The 26259-nt window shown below is 43.5% G+C and overlaps 1 protein-coding gene across 1 annotated transcript in view; it reads left to right on the top strand.

The window, feature by feature from the left end:
- The first annotated feature begins 13142 nt into the window (after window positions 1–13142).
- LOC134356003 (kelch-like protein 25) overlaps window positions 13143–26259 on the top strand; it is a 56417-nt gene continuing 43300 nt past the window's right edge. The window contains exon 1 of the transcript XR_010020254.1: window positions 13143–13249. The gene's annotated coding sequence lies outside the window, so the exon portion shown is untranslated. The remainder of the gene's footprint in view (window positions 13250–26259) is intronic.

Below are 26259 nucleotides of genomic sequence, written 5' to 3'. Positions count from 1 at the left end.
CTTCTTGAGACATAGAAACATAGAAACATAGAAAATAGGTGCAGGAGTAGGCCATTCGGCCCTTCGAGCCTGCACCGCCATTTATTATGATCATGGCTGATCATCCAACTCAGAACCCAGCCTTCCCTCCATACCCCCTGACCCCTGTAGCCACAAGGGCCATATCTAACTTCCTTTTAAACATAGCTAATGAACTGGCCTCAACAGTTTGCTGTGGCAGAGAATTCCACAGATTCACCACTCTCTGTGTGAAGAAGTTTTTCCTAACCTCGGTCCTAAAAGGCTTCCCCTCTATCCTCAAACTGTGACCCCTCGTTCTAGACCTCCCCAACATCGGGAACAATCTTCCTGCATCTAGCCTGTCCAATCCCTTTAGGATCTTATACGTTTCAATCAGATTTTAATGCTTCCATCCCTCTGTTGTGAACTAACCTCCTCACACCTAGCCGCTTTAATTTGATTCCCACCCCCCAACCATTCTAGTTTAAAGTCACCTCAGTAGCCCCCGCTAATCTCCCTGCCAGGATATTGGTCCCCCGAGGATTTAAGTGTCGCATTTATCCTCCAGACATCATATTTTGAAGATATCCTTGGTATTGGAAAGGGTAGGGCCCATGATGAAGCTGGCTAAGATTGCAACCTTCTGCAGCTTTTTCTGATCCTGTGCGGTGGCCCCTGTTGGTACCTGTTGGTGATGTAAGCAGTCAGAATGCTCTCCACAGTACATCTGTAGAAATCTGCTGGAATCTTTGTTGACATACCAAATCTCCTCAAACTCCCAATAAGGTGTAGCCACTCGCATGCCTTCTTCATAATTCCATCAATCTATTATTCATTCTTTGGGTCTTTATTCTTTGGAACGTAGAAGGTTGAGGGGGGACTTGATAGAGGTATTTAAAATTATGAGGGGTATAGATAGAGTTGACGTGGATAGGCTTTTTCCATTGAGAGTGGGGGAGATTCAAACAAGAGGACATGAGTTGAGAGTTAAAGGGCAAAAGTTTAGGGGTAACATGAGGGGGAACTTCCTTACTCAGAGAGTGGTAGCTGTGTGGAACGAGCTTCTAGCAGAAGTGGTTGTGGCAGGTTCGATGTTGTCGTTTAAAGTTAAATTGGACCGCTATATGGACAGGAAAGGAATGGAGGGTTATGGGCTGAGTGCAGATCAGTGGGACCAGGTGAGAGTAAGAGTTCGGCACGGACTAGAAGGGCCGAGATGGCCTGTTTCCGCACTGTAATTGTTATATGGTTATATGGTTATTGGGCCCAGGATAGATCCTTAGAGGCTTTGATGCCCAGAAAGAAGGTACAATGAAAAATATGCTTACAGCATCATCACAGGCTAGTAGGTCCAAACAACACATGGAAGTTTTAAGATTCAAGATTGTTTAATGTCATTTCCAGTACACAAACGTAAAGGAGAATGAAGTAATTGTTACTCAGGATCCAATGGAGCACAAAAAAATACGAAAAGTAAAGCAATAATAAAAAACAATAAATATATAAGATAGCTTACATACATACGTTGATTGTATGCCCATAAAGTGACGCTAGGCACAGGAATGTCTGTACATATGGTGACTCTGACAGGAGCTGATAAAGTGGCAGTGGTGGTTGGGAGTGTGGTGGAGTTAGTAAGTGGGTGGAGGTGTTGATCAGTCTTACCGATTGGGGAAAGTAACCACTTTTGAGTCTGATGCTCCTGGCATGGATGCTACATAGCCTCCTCCCTGATGGGAGTGGGACAAATAGTTCATGAGCAGGGTTGGTGGAATTCTTTATGATAGTGCTGGTCTTTTTCTGGCACCTTTCTCTATATACGTCCTTGATGGTAGGTAGGCCATTGGCAGTGATACCTTGGGCAGTTTTGACCTCCCTTTTTAGAGCCTTCCTATCCTTCACAGTGCAGTTTCCATACCATACAGTGGTGCAGCATGTTAGGATGCTCTCTACTACACATCGTTTGAAGGTTGTGAGTTTTGAAGTGCATAGTCCAGCTCTCTTTGGCCTCCTCAGAAAGCAGAGGCATTGGTGAGCTTGGCTGATTGTGTAGGACGTGGTTAGGGACCATGAGAGTTTGTGTGTGATGTGCTCTGGGACTATGGGAAGTTGTGTGCGATGTGCACTCTAAGGAGTTTGAAACTGCTTGCTGTTTCCATTGCCGTGCTGCTGACATAAAGAGGAGTGTGAATGCTGCAAGTTCTCCTGAAGTCAATAACCTTTGTTGGTTGATATTGAGGAAGAGTTTATTTTCTTCTTAAGATAAATATACATAAAATGTACCAGGCAATGAAAACAAAACTGTGCAAAACAAGATATTCTTTCAAAAAACTCCAATTAGAGCTGCCCCTTTAAAAAAAAATCAACATCATTAAATGTCCCAAAGTACATCACAGAAAATTTATTAGATAAAACTATGTGTAGAGCTGGGGTTCCCAACTTTTTTTTATGCCAGAGATTCCTACGATTAACCAAGGAGTCCATGGACCCCAGGTTGGGAACTCCTGTTTTCAATGTCAGTTTTAAGCCTAATCCCTTGACTGCCATGTTTGGTGTTGTTGAGGATAGTGCTACAAAACTGAAGCCATCTAATTATTTGCGGGTATTGGCCTTTACGTCTCTTATGGCCAGGAGGGAGATCTTGCTCAAGTGGAAGGAGGCCGCCCGGCCCCCTCATGTTCAATGGCTATCTGACGTTATGTTATGCCTTGATCTAGAGAAGATTCATTGTTCAATTTCTGATTCTAAACATGGTTTTCTAATGTTATGGGGAACCTTTCTGAGTTATTTTCATAATCTTTGAACTGTTATTAAAGTATGGATCTGAGCCATTATTATTATAATATTATATGGTAAGGTTTTTTTTTCTTGTCTTTTTTTTTACCAACCAGCTCATTTTGGTAGTGGGGGTAGATTTTTTTTAATAAAATATAATTATTTTATTTCATTTCATTTCATAATTCAATCTTTTTTTTTCTACATGATTGATTTGGAATATGGGATACTGTGATTATATTACTGTGATTTAAATGTAATATAATTTGTATTACTTACTTGTATCCCTATGAATTTTGTATTTGTATTCATGCAATTTATATAATATTAATAAAAATATTGAGAGAGAAGAGGGAACGCCTGTAAGTACGGAGACAGTAGATCAGAAGGATGAGGCGGAACATGAAAGGAGGAAATAAACGTTACGGGGCAGGAGATAAAGAGAGGGAATTTTTGAGCTATAAGGCTTGGCACAGAGTCGCAGCGAGATAAAGCACAAAAATGGGCCATCTGGACCTTCAGCAGCACGATGTACTATTAATATGATTCAGATTTATTTACTGCATGCAGTGAAAGGAGCATTTGCTCTAACACCCTCTACAACTTAGGGTTGTGCTGGGGGTAGCCTGCAAGTGATGTCACATACTCTGACACCAATATAGCATGGACACAATGTTCGGCAGCCCAGCACAGAACACAGCAAGCAGCAAAACAACAACAGCAAATCTAGACCTTTTAATATCATATTAATTACCTTTTTTTATTTTTTACCCCACTCATATCAAATCCCCTTGATTCACCTGCATATTAATGATAATTTACCTAGCAACTAAACTACCAACCCTCATGCCTTTGTGTCGTGGGAGGAAACAGGGTCACCAACAGGGAATCAACACAGTCACGGTTATTTGACAACACACATCAAAGTTGCTGGTGAACGCAGCAGGCCAGGCAGCATCTGTAGGAAGAGGTACAGTCGACGTTTCGGGCCGAGACCCTTCGTCAGGACTAACTGAAGGAAGAGTGAGTAAGGGGTTTGAAAGTTGGAGGGGGAGGGGGAGATCCAAAATGATAGGAGAAGACAGGAGGGGGAGGGATGGAGCCAAGAGCTGGACAGGTGATAGTCAAAAGGGGATACGAGAGGATCATGGGACAGGAGGTCTGGGAAGAAAGACCGGGGGGGGGGACCCAGAGGATGGGCAAGAGGTATATTCAGAGGGACAGAGGGAGAAAAAGGAGAGTGAGAGAAAGAATGTGTGCATAAAAATAAGTAACAGATGGGGTACGAGGGGGAGGTGGGGCCTTAGCGGAAGTTAGAAGTTTCTATCCCTCCCCCTCCTGTCTTCTCCTATCATTTGGGATCTCCCCCTCCCCCTCCAACTTTCAAATCCCTTACTCACTCTTCCTTCAGTTAGTCCTGACGAAGGTTCTCGGCCTGAAACGTCGACTGCACCTCTTCCTACAGATGCTGCCTGGCCTGCTGCGTTCACCAACAACTTTGATGTGTGTTGCTTGAATTTCCAGCATCTGCAGAATTACTGTTGTTTACGGTTATTTGACACTTTCTCTGCAACATTGGCATGGTCCTACTTCTCCAAAAGAACTTGCAAACTCTACACAGAGAACACAGTGATATTTACCGATTTGTCTATCTATTTAGCTATGTGTCTATATCTATCTAACTATCTACCTATCCCTTGCTCAACTTGGAAAGAAGAGGAATGAAAACAGAAAGGATTGTATTAAATATGCACTGCAGATGAATAATCAAGGAGATAAGGCTCAATAATGAAAGTATTGTGAGATTGCCTTTGTATTTTTATTGGTTCCGCTTGCTGTTCTTTTCTCCAGTGAAGCCACCAAACGAAGGTTTCCAAGTGTACAGGGGTATTCATAACAATTACCCCTATTCTCATTGATGGACTCTTCAACTGAGGAAGGTGGGATAACAGCCAATCACCACCGAGCTGGTTCAGAAGAATGGGTTTCCTCCAGGTGCTCTGGTCTCCTTCATTCCAAAGTCATACGAGATAGTAGGTTAATTCATCACAGGAGTGTATTTGGGGTGGTACAGTCTTGTTGGGCTGCATCTCTAAACAAATAAATAAATAGACAGAAGGATAAGAACTAATTAAGTAAATAAATAAATGGATGCGCATATAGATAGAGGGATAGGTAAATATATAAGTGCGTAGATATGGTACTGTGGTAAAGTTTTAGGCATATATACTGTATATAGCTAGGGCACCTAAGACCTTTGCACAGTAATTTTAAACATTTGACTGTACTACGGTCGCAGAAAAAAAAACAAATTTCATGACATACGTGAGTGATGATAAACCTGATTCTGAATGTGTCCTTATTGTGGACTGAGAGTGGGAAGTGTGCAGGGAGAGGGGAACCATGGTTGGGAAAGGGGGAAGGGAGAGGGGAGGGAGTGGGAAGCACCAGAGAGACAATCTGTCATGATCAATAAACCAATTGTTTGGAGCAAAATGATCTTGCCTGGTGTCTCAGGGCTGGGTGTGTCTGCACCTGCGCCAGCCCCGGCACTCCTTCTCTGCCACCTGTCCTACACCCCTCCTGCGGCACTCCACCCTCGCCATTCCCAACATCCTTTGCTGCTGCAGGATCTACAAACTCGCACTTTCCTCCGTGTTGACAAATACAGTACCGTGCAAAATCTTATATATATGAGCCTGAGACTTCTGCACAGTACTGTAGATGGGTAAAGAGGTTGATGGATAGAACGATAGATGGACATACATACAGACAGACAGATAGATAAAAATAAATATCAGCTTTATTTGTCACACATACATCAAAACATACAGTGAAATGCATTGTTTGCATCAAATCAGTGAGGATTGTGCTGCGCCATACTTCCTGCGCCAACATATCATACTCACGCCTCACTAACGTCAGAAAAACAAAACAATTTCTCAGAACACAAAAAACTGTAAAATACTAGAAATCTGAGTTTGGGGTTTGTTGCATTTGCAGTGTGGGTGAATATTTACAGCTGAAACGAGGCAAACGCAGGAAGCATACACTCCTGGCCTTTTGTATCGGAAAGTTCTTTGTTAACGATTGCCAAAGGCTGCAGACATTTAGCCTTGGTTTTAAGAACATATGTCATTTAGTCTTGAATCTATTCAATCATCTTGCTTTGATGCTTGGTTTTACCAAAGGTTTCTATGAAACTCCAGCAGAATAAATCCATGGACTGCTTCTGCGTACTGCACCCTCTGGCTCCAGGTAGGAGTGCTAACAAGGAATGAATTGTATAAACGCTCACTCACTTTTGTTCTTGAAGCTTCTGAGACCCATGAGAGTGCTGCATTGTAATGACTCCACTCTTAATAAATTACTGTGGTTCTAAAGTACTGTCCCTTCCTATCTGGGCTTAAGTAGACTATTCGGAAATCTATAAAATATGAAACTAGGAATGGATAGACTTTTATGACTCATTAGTAAATGCTGCCCAGCCCATCTTAGATTGTGTTGGTGGTGGTTAATGCAAATGACACCATCACAATGTTTCAATATACGAGGGGTGATTGTTAAGTTTGTGGCCTAAGGTAGAAGGAGATGAGTTATACGGCTCTTGTTATATGCACATGCAGTTCAACACCTTGAATGATCATGCAGAAAGCTTGAAGTTAATAACTCATCGGGGTGATTGATAAGTTCGTGGCCTAAGGTAGAAGGAGATGAGTTATTAACTTCAAACTTTCTGCATAATCACGCAAGGTGTTGAACTGCATGTGCATGTAATGAGAGCTGTATAACTCATCTCCTTCTACCTTAGGCCACGAACTTATCAATCACCCCTGCTGTGGACACTTTCTGGAGGTCCAAGATCCATATGCTCCACGAATGCTGGACTAAGTGTGTAAATGTAGGAGGGGACTATGTTGAAAAATAAATGTGCTAGGTTTTCTAAAATTGATGCCTTTTACCTTAGGCCATGAACTTATCAATCACCCCTTGCATGTGTGGTAAATAAGTGCTTTTGAATCAGAATCTGAATCTTTCAGTTAGTTAGTTTTGATGGCTAATACCAGGAGAGTCATAATTGTTTTGGTGTTTGGAGGAAAGTATATGGGTGACGTCAGAGGTAAGTTTTTTACACAGAGAGTGGTGGGTGCATGGAACGCGCTGCCAGGAGTGGTGGTAGAGGCAGCTACATTAGGGGCACTTAATAAAATCTTAGATAAGTACATGGATGATAGAAAAATGGAGGGCTATATGGGAGGGAAGGGTTAATGGAGGTTTAAAGGTCAGCACAACATTGTGAGCCAAAGGGCATGTACAATGCTCTCATGTTTTATGTTCCATGTTCTTTCCCAAAACATACTTTGGAGTTTAATTTAACAAAGGTAATAACAGCTTAATGGGTTAATGTGGCCCTGGGGGTAAACTTCCTTGCCTTTGGGAAAACCCAGTATATTCTGGATTCAAATCTCACTCCAGAGACTTGAGCATAGATAATACAGGCTGACACTGGTGCAGTACTGAAAGAGTGGTGCAATGTCAGAGAAATTAAATTAATGGCACACAGACTCCAGAAAAAGAGATCATCAACCTGGAACAGACGACTCAGACGGAGGTCAAAGTTCAAAGTAAATTTATTATTAGCATACATGCACTTCTGTGCAAAATTCTTAGGCACATATATAGGGTGCCCAAGACTTTTACACAGTATGGTGTTTGTCAACACGTGGAGCAGAGAGTGAGATTGTAAATCTGGTGGGAGCAAAGTATGTTGGGAATGGTGAGGGTGGGGTGCTGTGGGAGAGGTGTGGAACAGGTGGCAGAGAAGGAGTGCCAGAGCTGGGGGTGGGAGGAGGGATGCCTGGGTGCAGACACACCCAGCCCTGAGACACCAGGCAAAGTCACTTGATTCCAAACAATTAATTTTTGAACTGAATTGAATTGGCTTTATTTCTTACATCCTTCACATACATGAGGAGTAAAAAATCTTTACGTTACGTCTCCGTCTAAATGTGGAATGTGCAATCATAGTAATTTATAATAAATAGAACCATCAAAGTAACATAGAAATACACTCAAATCAGTGTGAGTTAATCAGTCTGATGGCCCGGTGGAAGAAGCTGTCCCAGAGCACGTTGGCCCTGGCTTTTATGCTGCGGTACTGTTTCCCGGATGGTAGCAGCTGGAATAGATTGTGGTTGGGGTGACTCAGGTCCTCAATGATCCTTCAAGTCCTTTTTTCACACCTGTCTTTGTATATGTCCTGAATCATGGGAAGTTCACAACTACGGATTTATTGATCATTACAGAATGTCTCTCTGATGCTTTTCACTCCCTCCCCTTTTCCCAGCCATGATTCCCCTCTCCCTGCCCCTTTCCCACTCTCAGTCCACAATAGAGACACATATCAGAATCAGGTTTATCATCACTCAGATATATCATGAAATCTGTTTTTTTGCGGCAGCAGTACAGTGCAATGCATAAAATGACCACGGTACTGTGCAAAAGTCTTAGCCACCCTAGCTATATATATGTGCCTAAGACTTTTGCACAGGACTGTATGTATCACCATATACTACCCTGAGATTTCACTTTCTTGTGGGCATTTAGAGTAGGAGAGAGAAATGCAATAGAATCAACGAAAAGACTGACAAACAACCAATGTGCAGAAGAAGACAAACCGTGCAAATACAAAATAAATAAGTAATACCAGGAACATAGGTGTAGAGTCCATGGAAGTGAGTCCGTTCTCACTGTCACTCTGCCAGTTATGCCATTGTCAGTTGAAAAAGTCACTCAGTTTAATCCCACCTTCCATTGTTAGATCCATAGCCCTACAAGTCATGATAATTCATCTACTGTACACCTAAAAACTGCTTACATGTGTTGAGGGTTGCTGCCTGTGCCACCCTTTTTGTAAGTTTCAGGTTCAACCTCTGGATGAAAGTTCTTCTCACCTCCACCAGCTCTGCTTTCTCTACCTCCCCCCCCCCCGCCAATCCTTCTACAATTCCTGTAAGTCTCCGTCTTCTGGATTTTGACCCCTGGGGCCATAGATTTCTGTCACCACAACTAGAACCTGGTTTGCTGATTACATTCTGTTTCATTACAGATTTCCAACAACAAAAAAGTATTTTGCTTTTGGTTCAAGATATAAAGGTTTGATAGAAGCAATCCCAAATCCTGGTGTTTTATTTGGGAGACGCGAGATCCCAACCTTAAATTTAAAAAAAACAGAAAATGTTGTAAAGATACAGAAGTGCGGTCAGTAGCTGTAGGTAGAGAATTAGAATTCAAGTTTAATTGTCATTCAGCTGTACAACTCTGCGAATACATGGCTCCTCCATAGAGAGAGTTAAGGGCACCAAGTTCCTGGGAGTTCAAATCATAGATGACCATCTCTCTGTCCTTCCATCGGGGACTTTTATGAGGAACGCTGCATACGCAGCGATTATCAACGATCCCACTCATCCATCCAGCATCCTCTTCATCAGGCAGTAAACTCAAATCCATAAAAACAAGAATGGTCGGGATGGGAAACAGTTTCTTCCATCAGGCCATCCCTGCCGCATCGCATTCAAAGTGTCACTGGTTAATCTGTTCTGTATCTTACAATAGTTAACTTATGTGCTTTAGTTTGTTTATTTATGTGTAATCCATCTGCAGATTTTATCCTTATTTTCATGTTATTGTGTGTTATGTGTACTATTGTGCTTTACATCCTGGTTTGGAGAAACGTCTCGTATGACAGTGTACATGTATATAGTTAAATGACAATAAATGATTTGACTTGAAAAACTTCGTTATTCACACTTTTTCCGGTAAACCATCGCTGTGAACAGTGGCCTGTTGCTTCCCCGTCTGAGTTAAGCAGAATTGCCTGCATATCTGACATTTTTGAGGTGTAACTGGAGTCTTGCTAAGGCAGATCATCTGCAGAATGTCCTGGCTGGAGCTGCTGGAGTGGACGTGGAGACGAGGCGTGGAACAATCTGAGGTTTGATCGATTTAAGAGCCAAGCTGAATTGGAAAGGTCAAGTACCGGCCTTATCAAGGTAATGGAGCCTGAGCCCAACGGTGAGGAATGACCCAAGTTTTGAATGATTTAAGGGCCAGGCCAGATTGACATGGCCAGGGTGTTGTGGTCAGAGGCAAGAGATGGGCTGGTTCGGCTCGCTGCTCCACAGGGCTTTTTGGGATGGATGCGGGTCAGGGAATTTTGTTGATAGGATAAGACTAGGATTGCCATAGTGATCAGCTATTGATGAAGCTCTCTGACTGATAGGTTAATGAGAGTGGTAAATAGATAAAAAAGAGAAAGAGAGAGAGGGAGAGAAACAAACCTGGAACATGTAAAAATTATGAAAAATAGAGTTGCAAGAAATGCCCAACAGGTCAGTCTGTGTTAGTGGAATGAGAAACATAAAGTCAAGGCTGCAAACGTATGACCCTAAATCAGACACAAAATGCTGGAAAAGCTCAGCAGCTCAGGCAGCATCTATGGAGAGGAATAAACAGTCGAGGTGTTGAGCCGAGGGCCTGATGAGGGGTCTTAGCCCACGACGTTGACTGTTTATTCCATATGTTGCCTGGCCTGCTGAATTCCACTGTTCATTTTTAAACATTAAAAACATTAAACTAATTCAGAGAAAGATACGGGAGTTCATAATGTGGGTCTAACTTCGTGTTTACTTAGAGCAAGGCACGCATGTATCACATGGTTGCTGTGGTGACGTACGTAATTCACGCAATTACGCATAGAACCGGGAATGAATTATTGAAATGAACAAGGAAGATTAATCAAACAATGTATTTACAAGATTACTCAAATATTACTGAAATATCAAATACACAAGTTCCTCCAGCATTTTGTGTGTGCTACTTAAGCTTTTTAGCACCTACAGAATCTCTTGCGTTCGTGATCTTCATCAGAACTGTGTTGTTCTAATTCAAGCAGAGAAAGTGAGTTAACTGAAGTTGTTGAATTCAGTATTGAGTCCAGGAATTGCTGCAACGTGCCCAGGTGAAAGGTGAAACACGCTAGCATATTGGTTAGCCCAATTACTTTACAGCGCCAGCTATCACTGATAGGGGTTCAATGTTCAATGTACAATGCTGCTGTCGGTAAGGAGTTCATGCATTCTACTTGTGACTGTGTGGGCTTCCTCCGGCTGCTCCAGTTTCCTCCCATGTTTCAAAGCTGCACAGGTCTAAATGTTCCAGGGTTGAGTGAAGAGCCATTGACTACAGGTTGGCATTCAATACTATGATTCCTGCAAAGCTAATCAATAAGATTCCAGACCTTAGCTTCAATACCTCCTTATGCAATTGAATTCTCAATTTCCTCACTTCCAGACCCCAATCAGTTTGGATCGACAACATTTCCTCCACAATCACCATTAGCACAGGTGCACCACAGGGCTGTGTGCTTAGCCCCCTGTCTCTACTTGCTTTATACTTATGACTGTGAGACTAATTACGGCTCCAATACTATTTTTTCATACCACTGTTATAAGCTGAATCAAAGATGGTGACAAATCAGCATATAGGGGGGAGGCTGACTGGTTGCAGAACAACACCAGCCTCTCACTCAATGTCAGCAAGACCAAAGAGCTGATTATTGACTACAGAAGGAGAAAACCAAAGTCCATGAGCCAGTCTTCACCAGGGGATGAGAGGTGAAGAGAATCACCAACTTTAAATTCCTCAGCGTTATCATTTCAGAGGATCTGTCCTGGGTCCAGCACATAACAGCCATTACAAAGAATTTCTTCTCATTTCTTAAAAGTTTGCAAAGATTCAGCATATCATCTAAAGCTTTAACAAACTTCTGTAGATACACTGTTGTGTATACTGACTAAATGTATTATGGCCTGGTGTGGAAACGCCCTTGAACAGAAAAGCCTACAAAAAGTCATGGATCCACCATTGAACACATCTACAACGCTGCAGGAAAGCAGCGTTCATCATTAAGGACTCCCACCATCCAGGCCATACTCTTTTATCGCTGATGCCAAGAGGAAGAGGGTATATGAGCCTCAGGTCCCACAACAGCAGGTTCAAGAACAGTTACTGTAATTCCTTTCAGCCATCAGACTCCGGAACCAGAGGGGATAAGTTCATTCAATTTCATCACCCCAGCACTGAACTGAATCTATGGACTTACTTTCGAGGATTCTACAACTCATAGAACCATAGAAACTACAGCACAGAAACAGGCCCTTTGGCCCTTCTTGGCTGTGCCAGAACCATTTTCTGCCTAGTCCCACTGACCTGCACACGGACCATATCCCTCCATACACCTCCCATCCATGTATCTGTCCAATTTATTCTTAAATGTTAAAAAAGAACCCGCATTTACCACCTCGTCTGGCAGCTCATTCCATACTCCCACCACTCTCTGTGTGAAGAAGCCCCCCCTAATGTTCCCTTTAATCTTTCCCCCCCTCACCCTTAACCCATGTCCTCTGGTTTTTTTCTCCCCTTGCCTCAGTGGAAAAAGCCTGCTTGCATTCATGTTCTCAGTATTTATTGCTTTTTTTTCCTTTTTGTTTTTGCACTTGTTGTTTCTCTGTATGGATTCTCATAATTCTATTGTATTTCTTTGTATTTACTGTGGATACCTGCAAGAAAATAAATTTCAGGGTAGTATATGGTGACATATATGCACTTTGATAATAAATTTACTTTGAACTCGGAGTGTGTGTCTTCAGGCTCCAGTATCTGCTCCCTGATGGTAGCATTGACAAGAGGTCATGTTCCGGATGGTGAGAGTCCTTAACGATGGATGCTGCCTTCTCGAGGCATCGTCTTTTGAAGTTGCCCTCGGAAATGGGGAGGCTTGTGCCCTTGAAGGAGCTGGTGGAGTCTCTGCAACTTCCAGCAGTTCTGAGCACTGGAGCCTCCACTCCAGGGGGTAATGCAACCAGTCAGAATGCTCCCCACAGTACTGCATATCTGTAAAATTTGCTGGAGTCTTTTGTGACATGCCAAATCTCCTCAAACTCCTGATGAAGTACAGCCATGCGCCTTCTTCTCGATTGTATCAATGTGATAGATACCCGAAAGAATTAGGCTGCTTGCAACTGTAGATGAAAAGGTATTTAATTGGGTGACCGTAATGAAGGGATTGTGTAGCTAATGCGCGAATCGTCTCATTATTTCAGCTAAGATTTAAAAACTCGGCGGTTGGGTGTGTTTTCCACGACGCCACCAAACGCCCGCCCACTCCAACCCTCATTGGACAACGTCCCTTTCTACCAATTATTATGTCTGCTGCGGCGATTGGTCTATCTTGAAATCAATCAACATTAGGAGGCATCTCCTCCTGGTTGGAGCCTTTGTTGACAGCTGAATCCCCGCCTCCCTGGCAGTTTCAGAGGACCCCAGATTGTATCCAGTGAATGTTGCAAAGAGTCATTTGATGGGAATCCTCTTAAATCTCAACACCTACGGGAAATGACCATCTCACCAAACTGTAAGTTGCACTTTAAAAGCAAAAAGTATGTTTAAAGATGGCGAGTTCTTACAAAAAATTGATTGCAAAACGTTTTTTTTTCCCGGCGCTTGCAAGAGTGAAAGCCTTGTCAGTTATTTCTTGCTGGAAACTATATCGCTAGACGCCCCGACATCACAACCGTGATTTCAGGGTCGTTGTTTTTATCCGGGCGATCGGAGAAGCAGGTTCTCCGAACCTATCTGTGGGATTTTGGGGGAACGTTCATCTGGGCTTTTCTATGTGAATGGTTGAGTTTGACCCTTCGAGTTTCGCTGGTGTGTGGCACTTTTTTCATAATGCTGATTATTTTAATTGGTTTCTATATTTTATGTATTTGATATGAAGAAATTGCAGCCGCTGTAGAAAAAGTGTTTGCATTTTTTGAGGAGTGAGGCCCGCGACGTTATAAAGACATTGAGTGTTTATATATATAGAGAGAGCACCGTACACAAAATGCTGGTGGAACTCAGCAGGTCAGACAGCATCTGGAAATGAATAAACTGTCGACGTTTCGAGCCGAGATCCTTCGTCAGCACATCTTGTGGTTATTATACAATTGTGCTCCAAGTAATCTACACGTACTGAATTCTTTACCCCCGTCAAAGGAGTACAATCTGTACTCCTGTCGGAGGGGAGAGCGGTGTGTTACTGGAAGGATCGATGCAGTATTGTTCTACACACGCTGTTTGCCATCTCCGCCGTTGAACTCAGCGTTCCTTCGCAGAAAGCGGAAATCATCCAAGGGTTTTGCTCCTGGTCGATGCGGGAACCTGAAGATGGGGGCTTTCAGTTAAGAACTTGAATTAATTGCTGAAAGACTGTGGTAAAATTCCCAAAATGAAGAAAGCGGCGTTTGACTGAGCTGTGGGAAAGGCAGTCTACAATCGTGTCATGTGAGGCAACATTTCCTCACCTTGCTGCCTCTAGTATTAATAGCCGTGGCTTCACGGGGAAAAATATAATGAAAGCATTTTGAGAATGGTGTAATCCCACGAGGATGCAACAATTGATTAGTACAGAAAATTGACTTTTAAAAATTTAATTTAGTCATTACCTTTAAATAATGAAAACTCACAAGCTATAGGGGACAGTTAATGATATATTTAAAAAAAAATCAATGTGACGATTAAGGATTATGGAGATTTGTGGCACAGCAGGAGCCCACTCAATTTACCCTGTGCAAAAAATATATATATAATGAGACTATTTACATCTGTAGCTGTTAAGATCAGGTCCTGATGCTTCCCAAGAGGATGTTTCCTATAGTGGGTGAGTCTGGGACCAGAGGGTACAGCCTCAGAATAGAGAGATGTCCATTTAGAACGGAGATGAGGAATTTCTTTAGCCAGAGGGTGGTGAGTGAATCTGTGGAATTCGTTGCCACAAATGGCTGTGGAGGCCAAGTCATTGGATGTATTTAAACCAGGGGTTGATAGGTTTTTAGGCATCAAAGGTTACTAGGCGAAGGCAGGAGAATGGGTTTGAGAGGAATAATAAATCAACCATGATGGAATAGCGGAGTAGACTCGATGGGCCAAGTGCCTAATTCTGCTGCTAAGCTCTCATGGGCTTCTTTCGGTGGAATTCAATGGGACCAGGCAGCATGGATCAGATGGACCAAAGAGACTGCTTCTGTGCTGTAGTCTTCTATGACACCTCATCATCACTGTGTACCATGTTCTATGGTGTAGGCAATCGTCGTTTCCCCATGACCGTGATTGTTCTCAGCAAATTTTTCTACAGAATGGTCTGCCCTTTCCTTCTCCTGGGCAGGGTCTTTACAAGACAGGTGACCGCAGCCATTCAATACTCTTCAGAGATTGTCTGCCTGGGTGTCAACGGTTGCATAACCAGGACTTGTGAAATGCACCAGCTGCCCATACGACCATCCACCACCTGCTTACAGGCCTTCACAAGAAGGGGGGGGTGCTAAGCATGTGCAACACCTTGCCCAAGGGGGGGTTTTCAAGGGAAGGAGCACCTTACATCTCCTTTGGTAAAGACATATCTCCATGCACCACCCAATGACTTCTAAATGTGACAGCAGTTTCCATCACCATTGGCTCGTCATGAACTTTCTATCCTTTGGATGCAACATTTTCTCTTCTGCTCCTTATTCACCTTTACCATGCACCTGGTATCTATGTCCTGTAGTTATAGACCTCTCCTATGGGAAAGAAAATTTTCCTGTGCACCTGGAACTGGCTCTCAATTTTACATATCATGTCTAAACCTCTGCCCACCTCCTTGTACTAGAGTCTGCGAGTCTGCTGGGGAGGTCAAAGCAGACCTCTGTTCTCTGGAGGCCATGCTGGGGTTGTAGGATTGTGTGTGTCACATGGTGGAAGGGAGGAATGGGGCTTGTTTTTGAGGTGGTTGTTTGTTGCTTGTTGTGTTCTGCTGAACATTGTGGACATGCTATGTTGGCGCCAGATTGTGTGGCGACACTTGCGGGCTGCCCTCAGCTCACCCTCAGATGTGTTGTTTGTTAACACAATTGTACACATGACGAATAAACTTGAATCTTGGATCATAGAGTCATGGAGCCATAGAGTACTACAGCACAGAAACAGGCCCTTTGGCCCATCTCTTCCATGCCAAACTGTTACTTTGCCTAATTACAACAAACAGTAGCTGGACCAAAGCCCTCCATAAACCATGTAGTCATCCAAACTTCTCTTAAATATTGCAGTCCAACCCACATCCACCACTTCCAGTGGCAGCTCCATCAACACTTTCAACACCCTCTGAGTGAATTAGTTCCCCATCAGGTTCTCTTTAAATATCTTACGTTTCACCCTTAACCTATGGCCTTTAGTTCTTGTCTTACCAAAACCTCATTTGGAATATACTGCTTACATTTGCCCTATCTATACCCCTCATAGTTTTGTATACCTCTATCAAAGTTGTCCGCATTCTCCTATGTTCCAGGGAATAAAGGTCTAGCCTATTCAACCTTTCCCTATACTCTCAACTAAACAATCTCAGTCGGGCCAATCTCACCTCATAACATTCTCGAAATGCGCAACATACTTGTAAATTTTCTATTCCATCTATAGCGCTGTGATAAGGACTACTCTCAGGATTCTTGATGTAGAATTGATAATGAGTATTCCCTGTAGTTCAAGCATAATGTCCCTGGTCTTATATTTCTGTAACACATTGGGTGTGAGTGTTCATACTTGTGGATTTTATATAAACTAGTCTTAACGAGAAGAAACTACCATCCAGGTAATGTTTCCAATGATATCGCTTTTCACTGAAGTTAGTTCTCTTCTGTAAAGTGCCATAGGGGGTGGGGTGCCATTAAAACACCATTGAATTGGGGCCGGCTGGTGGCGCAACGACATCGGCGCCAGACCCGGGAGCAGAGGTTCCCGGGTTCGAAACCAGTCGGGTCTGCTCCCGAGTACACTTTCCATCCGTTCCAGGTGAGTGTCGAGATCGCAACTTGACCTCGTAAAATAAAGGGAAAATACTGCGAAAATGTCTGTGTGGGGAGTGGCGCGCCACACAGTCTCTCTCTCGCTCTGCGCCTTGTAAAAAGCCATGAAAAAGACATCATCACAGACGCACGCACGCATACGCAGACACACACGCGCAGACTTGCACGCACACAGGCACACGCCAAAAATAAACGATCGAATTGAATTGACTTTATTTCTTACATCCTTCACATACATGGGGAATAAAACTCTTCATGTTCCATCTCCATCTAAATGTGTAATGTGCAATCATAGTCATTTATAATAAATAGAACAGTCAACGTTCAGCAGTCAACAGTAAATAGAGTACACTTAAATCAGCGTGAGTTCATCAGTCTGATGGCCTGGTGGAAGAAGCTGTCCCGGAGCCCTCACCACAAGTCACATGTGCTTTTCGTTGTGAACCTTGACTCAATCTTCCTCTATATTGTTGTTTTGCAGCTGTGATAGCTTTGCGCAGATCATAGCTGCTTTTCTTGAGCTCTAGTTGATCACCAGTGATGTGAGCTCTATGTTGAGCGTTAAGTGCTGCTCGCATGGAACTATTGATCCAGGGTTTCTGGTTCGGGAAGACGCTGTCCGACTTCTGGGGGACAACATCGTCGATGCACTTCCAGATGAAGCACGTGACTCCATCAGTGAACTTGGAGACATCCTCATCAAGGAAGACATTCCAGTTGGCGTCATCAAAGCAGTCCTGCAGAATGGAGGTCGATTGGTCGGACCAACAGTTAACTATGGCCGCCTCTTGTTTCGGCTTCTGCTTGTACGTCGGCAGAAGCAGAATCGAAGAGTGATCTGATTTTCCAAAAGCTGGGTGAAGGAGAGCTTTGTAAGCGTTGTGGAAGGGAGTGTGGGAGTGGTCAAGTGTGTTATCTCCATGAGCGCTCACCTGGATGTGCTGACAAAACTTCGGAGAGAATTTCATCAGCGACACTCGATTAAAGTCACTGGTGACGATGAAGGCAGCCTCTGGGTGTGCAGCCTCCAGGGTGCTGATGATCCCGTACAGTTCCTTGAGAGCCAGGTCAGTATCAGCCTGCGGCAGAATGTACACCGCTGTGATGATAACAGCCGTGAACTCCCTAGGCAGCCAGTAGGGTCTGCACAGCAACACCAGGAATTCCAGATCTGGGGGACAAAAGGATTTGAGTGCATGCTCATTCTGGGAGTCACACCAAGCATTGTTGACCATGAAGCATACCCCTCCTCCTTTACTCTTCCCAGTGAGGTTTTTTGATCCGTCTGCCTGGAACAGGGAGAACCCAGAGGGCTCGATGGTGTGATCCAGTATCTCCTCTGTCAGCCAGGTCTCCACAAAGCACAAAACGTTGCGTTCCTTTGTTTCCTGCTGATAGGAGATTCTAGCTCTCAGTTCACAAAGCTTGTTATCCAGGGACTGAACATTAGCCAGGAGTATGCTAGGGAGCGGCAGTTGATTTGTACGCCGTCTCGGCCTCACCAAGACGCCAACCCTTACCATCTTACCAACTTAAACATTTATTCCCCTAGACTGTTAATCTGATCAGCCGTTCCAGTTACATCCCCTGTATCTATTAGCTGTGGGTGGTGGGGTAGAGATACGTCTTTACCAAAGCAGGTGTAAGGAGCTCCTTCCCTCCGCTAGCCAGCAGGTCACCCTTGGGCAAGGTGTAGAACTTGCTTAGCCCCCCCCGATCAGGATCATGTGAAACCATGGGAACAGATGGTATGAGCAGCTGGTGCATATCACAAGTCTGGGTTATGCAACCACTGATGCCAAGCAGACAGACTCTGAAGGATATTGATAATGGCTGGGATCGCCCGTCCTGTAAAGACACTGCCCAGAAGAAGGCAATGGCAAACCACTTCTGTAGATAAATTTGCCAAGAACAATCATGGTCATGACTGTGATTGCCCACGTCATATGACACATGATGATGATGATGATGATCTGTTAACCCAGTCACCGGATCGCACTCTAAACACTTTAAACTACACTTTAGAGTGCTTTTCATATTGTAAATACATTTTATTTTATCTAGAGATGGAGGATGGAGTAGGCCCTTCCACCTCAGCAACGGCGACAACCGCGAATTAACCTAATCACGGGACAATATACAATGACCAATTAACGCACCTGGTACGTTTGGACTGTGGGAGGAAACCGGAACACCTGGAGAAAACTGATGGGGAGGGCATACAGAGACTCCTTACAGACGGTGCCAGAATTGAGCTCTGAACTCTAAGACACCGAGCTATAATAGTGTCGCGTTAACCACTATGTTACCATGGCACCCATGCTAGAATTTGTGTATGCTCATTTTATTCCATATCTGTACTTTAACCTCCAACATTATTTTATAATTGTTCTTTGTTGCCTGTTGCATCCTGACCAACACCACAGCAAATTTCTAATACATTGAATAAAGTTGATCCTAGATCCTTGAACATCAATTTCTCCAACTTCTGATAATCCCGCCCCACTTCTCTCTTCTTCCATTTCTCTTCACCTGCCTATCACCTCCCTCTAGTTCCCCTTCTCCTTCCCCTTCTGCCATGGTCCACTGTCCTCTCCTATCAGATTCCTTCCTCTTCAGCTCTTTACATTTCCCACCTATCACCTCCCAGCTTCCCACTTCATCCCCCTCCTCCACCCACCTACCTTTCGCCTCACCTGGTTTCACCTATCACCTTCTAGCTTGTGCTGCTTCTCCTCCCCCACCTTCTTATTCTGGCTTCTTTCCCCCCACCCCCCTTCCAGTCCCGATGAAGGGTCTCGGCCTGAAATGTCAACTGTTTATTTCTCCCCATAGATGTTGCCTGACCTGCTGAGCTCCTCTAGCATTTTGTATGTGTTACTCTGGATTTCCAACACCTGCAGAAACCCTTGTGTATATGATCCTTGATCCTTCAGGAACATTTCCACAATAAGTTTAGAAGAATGAAGGGAGACCTCAAAGAAACATTTTGAATGTTGAAAGGCATGGACAGAGTGGATGTGGCAAAGTTGTTTCCCATGATGGGGAAGTCTAGTACGAGAGGGCATGACTTAAGGATTGAAGGGCGCCCATTCAGAACAGAAATGTGAAGAAATTTTTTTTTAGCCAGAGGGTGGTGAATCTATGGAATTTGTTGCCATGGGTGGCAGTGGAGGCCAAGTCATTGGGTGTATTTAAGGCAGAGATTGATAGGTATCTGAGTAGCCAGGGCATCAAAGGTTATGGTGAGAAGGCGGGGGAATGGGACTAAATGGGAGAATGGATCAGCTCATGATAAAATGGCGGAGTGGACTCGATGGGCCGAATGGCCGACTTCTGCTCCTTTGTCTTATGGTCTTATGGTCTAATAGCAAAGGCAACTGACAGTAGGGTTGGACATCTGAGAACGTCACACTTTAAAACAGCCTGTTTAGTTTAGTTGGGTCAGTACAGAAATCCCTGGAATGAATATTAAGCCATAAACCACAAAGGGTTTGGAAATATTTGCGCTGTTCATTCCTTTGCTCAGGAGATATGAACACCACTAGCAAGCCAGCACCATCACTAATTGACCTCCAATGTAAAGTCAATTACATTGGTAGATCTAAAATTCAAAGTAAATTTATTAATCAAAGAGAAGAGGTTTACCAGGAAGAGGTTTACCTGCTTTAGAGGGCATGTGCTACCATGAGAGGCCGGACAAACTTGGGTTGTTTTCTCTGGAGTGGTGGAGGCCAAGGGGAGATCTGATAGAGGTTTATAAGATTATGAGAGGCACAGATCGGGATTATCTTTTTCCCAGGAAAAAAATACTTCATGACCTTAGGAGGCCACAGAGAATTACAAATAATTACTTTAAAGTTTCGCTAGTAATGTAGAATATACAACTGTTAATATATTTTTATATGTTAAGGAAATGCTGGAAATAGCCAGCAGTTGAAGCAACTTAACTTTTCAAACTTGATGAGAGGTTATTGATTAAGTATGTTTCTCTTTTAGTTTTCCAGCATATTTTTTTTTATACACAGTAGCTAATTTGCTCAAAGTAGGGTTCCACAGACATTTTATTGAAAAAAATCAGCATCTTTCTTTCCTCATGACCATGGACAATGTTGCTGTCCTCACCTACACCAACAAACAGGATAGGCAGTCATTTATGTGAGTGTTGCTCCTTGTTCTACACAACTTTGATACTGTGTGGTTTAAAATACAAGAACCATCAGAAACTGAATAATGAAGGGCAGAAAATGTGATCTGCTTAACCCTACGGTTTCAAATCAGTTAAGCACTATTGATCACTAGCATTTTAGTCTAATACTAGAGGACACACATTGAAGGTGAGAGGGGATAGGTTCAAGGGGGATGTGGGGGTAAGTTTTTTAACTCAGAGAGTGGTGGATGCCTGGAATGTGCTGCCTGGTACGGTGGTAGATGCAAATACATTGGAAACTTTTAAGAGACGATTATATAGGCACATGAATGTGAGGAAGATGGAGGGATATGGACATTGTGTCGGTAGGAAGGATTAGTTTTTTAGGGTTTTTTGATTTACTTTTTAGCTGGTTCAAAACAACTTTGTGGGCCCAAGGGCCTGTTCTTGTGCTGTACTGTTCTATGTTCTATGTATACGTCACCATAAACTAACCTGAGATTTCCTTGTAGGAATTAGCTACAAATAAACACAATACAATCAATGTAAAGTACAAAAAGACGGGCAAACACCAATGTACAAAAGATCAAGTGTGCAGTTATAAAAATAATAATAATAAATAAGTAATATTGGGTCAATAGAATCCTCGAGAATGGATCTTTAGGTTGTAGTATCAGTTCAGTTTTGGGGCAAGTGAACTTATGTAAGGTTATCCCCTCTGGTTCAAGACCCTCATGACTGAGGGGAAATAACTGTTCCTGAACCTGGTGCTGTGGGACCTGAGGCTCCTTTGCCCCCTTCCTATGGCAGCAGCAAAAAGAGAGCATGACCCAGATAGTGAGGGTCCTCGATGGAGGATTGTGACAGCGCTGCTCGTAGTTGTTCCTTGTAGAAAGGCACAAATAGCTGAGATGTAAAAAGAATGAGAAACTTCCAGTATTGGAAGACACCTAGTAAGTGGATGCATTTCGAAAGCAATCCAGTAGAGTCACTGCTGCCAGAATCGTGACTTGACTTTTTTTCTTACTTCTTTCATATACGTGAGGAGTAAAATTCTTTACTTTACGTCTCCGTCTAAATGTGCAATTTCTAGTAATTTGTAATAAATAGCATGTACAACAGGATAGTCATTATAACATAGAAATACAGTTACGTCAGCATGAATTAAGCAGTCTGTTGGCCTGGTGGAAGAATCTGTCCTGGAGCCTGTTGATCTTGGCGCTTATGCTCTGGTACCGTTTTTCCAGATGGTAGCAGCCTGGAACAGTTTGTTGTTGGGGTGACTCGGGTCCCCAATGATCTTTCGGGCCCTTTTTACATACCTGTCTTTGTAAATGTCCTGAATAGTGGGAAGTTCACATCTACAGATGCACTGGGCTGTCCACACCACTCTCTGCAGAGTCATACGATTGAAGGAAGTACAGTTCCCATACCAGGCAGTGATGCAGCCAGTCAGGATGCTCACAATTGTGCCCCTATAGAAAGTTCTTAGGATCTGGGGGCCCATGCCAAAATTCTACTGTCTGAGGTGAAAGAGGTGCTGTTGTGCTTTTTTCACCACACAGCTGGTACGTACAGACCCTGTGTGATCGTCGATGATGTGTATGCCGAGGAACTTAAAGCTGTTCACCCTCTCAACCCCAGATCCATTGATGTCAATAGGGGTTAACCTGTCTCCATTCCTCCTGTAGTCCACAACCAGCTCCTTTGTTTTTGTGACATTGAGGGAGAGGATGTTTTCTTAACACCACTGTGTCAGAGAGATGACGTCTTCTCTGTAGGCTGCCTCATTATTATTTGAGATAAATCTGAATCCAGATCTATTTAATTAATTACATTTAAACATCCCCCAGCTGTTGGAGTATGATTCATTGAATAATAAAAATTAACTTTATTTGTCACACGTGCATTGAAACATACAGTGAAATGCTTCATTTTGCATCAACGAACAGCACAGTCCAAGGATTACGCTGGGGCAACCCACAGGTGTCGGTGCACTTTCAGTGCATACATAGCATACCCGCAGCTTACTACCCTAGCCATATGAATTTGGAATGTGGGAGGAAACCCAAGTAGTCCCGGGGAGAACGTTCAAATTCGGTGGAAATCGAACCCTAATCAGCGATCACTGGCACTGTAAAGTGACTGCGCCAACCGCTAGGCTATCACGCTGCCCAAAGCAGTAACTGTGGATCAGTCCAATAGCCTGATACATGTTTGTCCAGTAACCTAAACACAGTGGAGGCTAAAGGCTGATTTATACTTCTGCGTCAAATCGACGCCGTAGGTACAGCGTAGCCATGAACCCTATGCAGAGCCTACGCGGATCCCTACACCGTAGCCTGACACGCACCTCTCCCAAAATGTAACTACGCGTCGTGGCAATGCACACTGCAACAACTGTGATTGGTCTGCTTGGTAGCATCGCATTTCCTCCTACGCTGCAATAGCTTCCCATTGTGCGACTGAAGGGCAGGGAAGGAACTCTGGCTGCAATGCTTTCCATAAAGCTTTACAGGCCTCCGAAATTATGGAGGACACATTTCGCTTTTACGAAAAAAGATGCTCGCCTTAAACTTGTTTACCCCAAGAAAGACTACCATGACCATGAAGCCTTCCACGGGCAGGTGTGTGCGCATGCGTGATGTGCCCGAATTGCAGAGCGACGCAGACACACCAACGCACAAGTATAAATGTTCACAACGCGCGTAGGCCACTTGTGTAGGTTACGGCGTCGAGCTGACGCAGAAGAATAAATCAGCCTTAAGAGGTCACCCTAAGGAGGTTTCTGTGTGGTCTGATTCTATGACAACTGCTAGTTGTGGATGCGTTTATCTGAGCTTTAAATAAGTGGGACCTCTGTGACTGAAATCAAAGACAAGCCACCTGCTACAGACAGGTAGAACTATCCTGGGACAAGAGAAAAGCAGCACCTCATTACACATCTTTTGGCTATATCTATTGGGTCCATGTTGCTCAACTTAACCCTTAATGTGCAAACTCATGTATAACAATCTTGCAGAGATGATATTTTAATTTTATCTCTTTTCACAGCCCAAACCAACCTAAAAAATATATTATTTTTTGTTTTTGGAGTGGGAGCTTTCTATGAGTAATTGCACCAAACTCAAATTTGATTGTTGGTTATGTGCCATGTTGTATGACATGGGTGATCATGCTCTTTCCATGACCATGATTGTTCTCAGCAATTTTTTCTGCAGAAGTGCTTGGCCATTGCGTTCTTCTGGGCAGTGTCTTTACAAGACAAGTGCCCCTAGCCATTACCAATACTGTTCAGAGATTGTCTGCCTGGCGTCAGTGGTCACATAACCAGGACTTATGATGTGCACGAGCTGCTTATACGACCATCCACCACTGGCTCCCATGGCTTCACGTCATCGGGGCCGGGGCGGGGGGGGGGGGGCTAAACAGGTGCAACATCTTGCCCGAGGGTGACCTGCAGCCTAGTGGAGGGGGAGGAGCACTTTACAACTCCTTTGGTAGTGATGTATCTGCACCCACCACCCCAAAAATCAAAATAAGTTTATTATTAAAGTACATACTTTGTAGTATATGTCATCATATACTACATCGAGATTCATTTCCTTGCAGGCATTTACAGGAAAATAAAGAAATGGAATAGAATTATAAAATACTAGACAGAAATAAAGATTGACAAGCAACCAATGTGCAAAAGTTAAATTGTGCAAATCAAAAAAGGATGAATAACACTGAGATCATGAGTTGTAGATCCCTGGTTGTAGAATCAGTTCAGAGTCGAGGTGAGTGAAATTATCCACCCCAGTTCAGGAACCTGATGGTCGTAGGGTAATAACTGTTCCTGAACCTGGTGTTGTGGGATCTGAGGCTTCAGCACCTCCTGCCAGATTGGAGTAACGAGAAGAGAGCATGGTGAGGGTCCTTGATGTTGGATGATGCTTTCTTGTGGTAGCTGTTCATGTAGAGCGAGTGGGGAGGGCTTGGTCTGTAATGGACAGGGCTGTATTCACCATTTTCTGTAGACTTCTCCGTTCCTGGGCATTGACGTTTCCATACCAAGCTGTGATGCAACCAGTTAAGATACCCTCCACTGTCTAACTATAGAATCTTAACGAAGTTTTATGTGACATGGCGAATCTATGCAAATTTTTTAAAAACACAGATAAACAGAGAATAGAACGATGACAACATGAGCAAACTGTGAACAGGTTAGAATTGACACTTACCATTAGAATACTGATGCCAGAAATAAGCAGTCAGCCTTTGTAACAGTGGTTCGAACTCTCTATGATGGGTAGATTGCAGTGGTCCCCTGTCATAGCTATTATGTCACACATCAAGGCAAATTCTTATCTGCCTAATAAATAGGAACTCCTGATAGCCCATCATACCTGTTGGTTGCCAGAGGTATTTTATATGGATTGCAAAGGTCTATTTGGAAGCCCAAGGTTGGCTGGCAGGTCCTGAGGTCAAGAGGCCCATGGTCAGCAAGTCCTAGGCTTGAAGTGAGTCTGGAGGTCAAAGATCAGAGGTTGACGAGTCTGGAAGTTAAAGTCAGAAGCCCGATGTCTGCAACCACTTTTCTGGAAGTTGGAAGCCTGGAGGCAGCCTGTCCTGAGATTAGAGACCTATTTGTGTGTGTGGATTTTGCAGATGTTACTTGTTGTCCTGTGCCTGTGTGATGTTCGCAGAACATTAGGGTTGGCACTGGAATACGAGGTGACACTTGAGGGCTGCTTGAGCTCATCCTCGGGTTGTATTGGCTGTTAATGCAAACAGTGCATTTTACTGTATGTTTTGATGTACATAAATAAATCTAAAACTAATATCTTTGGAGACTATTCCGTTCATTGTATACTCCAACGAATGTGGCTTCAAGAATTAACTTGGCACTGAAAACTGACTTTTACACGGTGCCTTTCAAGCAATTCGGAGTCAAGTAACTACTCCTTGAAGGGTGGTCACTGTTATAATGTCCAATTTGTGCACAGCAGGCTACCACAAACAATGTTATGAAACTGATCAGATAATCTGTTTTTTTAAATTAGAATTATATGTTAGCCAAGGAAGCAGAAGGAACTACGTATCTCCTTCAGAATAGCGCCCTGAAATAATTTACAGTCAACTGAGAGGGTAGATGCTGCCTCGATTTAATGTCTCACCCAAAGGATAGCCCCTCTGTGTGGTATTTCTCTACCATGCTGGAGTGTTTGCTAGTTTGCAAGTGTTCAAGTGTTCAGCCTTTTGATTTGTCAACTGTGTTGTATTGAACAGATTACAGTCTCAAATTACTTGCCGAAGGCACCGTTAATTTTGGTATCGTAAAGACTTGGCAGGGTTTCCATATGGGTGGGAGACGGCGTTTTGTATGCTAGTTCAGGTTAATTGCGCTGA

Source organism: Mobula hypostoma, chromosome 13, assembly GCF_963921235.1.
Source record: "Mobula hypostoma chromosome 13, sMobHyp1.1, whole genome shotgun sequence".
In the NCBI taxonomy this organism is placed as follows: Eukaryota; Metazoa; Chordata; class Chondrichthyes; order Myliobatiformes; family Myliobatidae; genus Mobula; species Mobula hypostoma.
Note: the sequence above shows the minus strand (reverse complement) of the source record. Positions and strands in the feature narration are given on the sequence as shown.